Raw genomic sequence first — 345 nt, 5'->3', positions numbered from 1 at the left:
CTGTACTTTAATTTACGTAACATTAATACATCCCAAACGTTCATGGTGCTCTGCAACTTGGGTGCGGGGGGGGGGGGGGTGGCTATGTATAAAAGGTTCTAAAGTTTCATCACCAAAAATGGTATAAAATACCCTTTAATAAAAGCTGAGAATCTGCACTTTAACCACATTTGAATGGTTTGATTACATATTAAAATAGCAGAGTATAGAGCCTAATCAAAGAAAGAAATATGTCTTTGTCTCAAACATAATGGAGATCACTGTATGTACAAATGTAGAGAAAGGCTTGGGCTCTGTATCACAAAGCGTTAGCCAGCTAACTTTGGGCTTAAAATGAGTTTTTAG

This window comes from Anguilla rostrata, chromosome 10 (genome assembly GCF_018555375.3).
Source record: "Anguilla rostrata isolate EN2019 chromosome 10, ASM1855537v3, whole genome shotgun sequence".
Lineage (NCBI taxonomy): Eukaryota > Metazoa > Chordata > Actinopteri > Anguilliformes > Anguillidae > Anguilla > Anguilla rostrata.
This window is presented reverse-complemented; position numbering follows the sequence as displayed.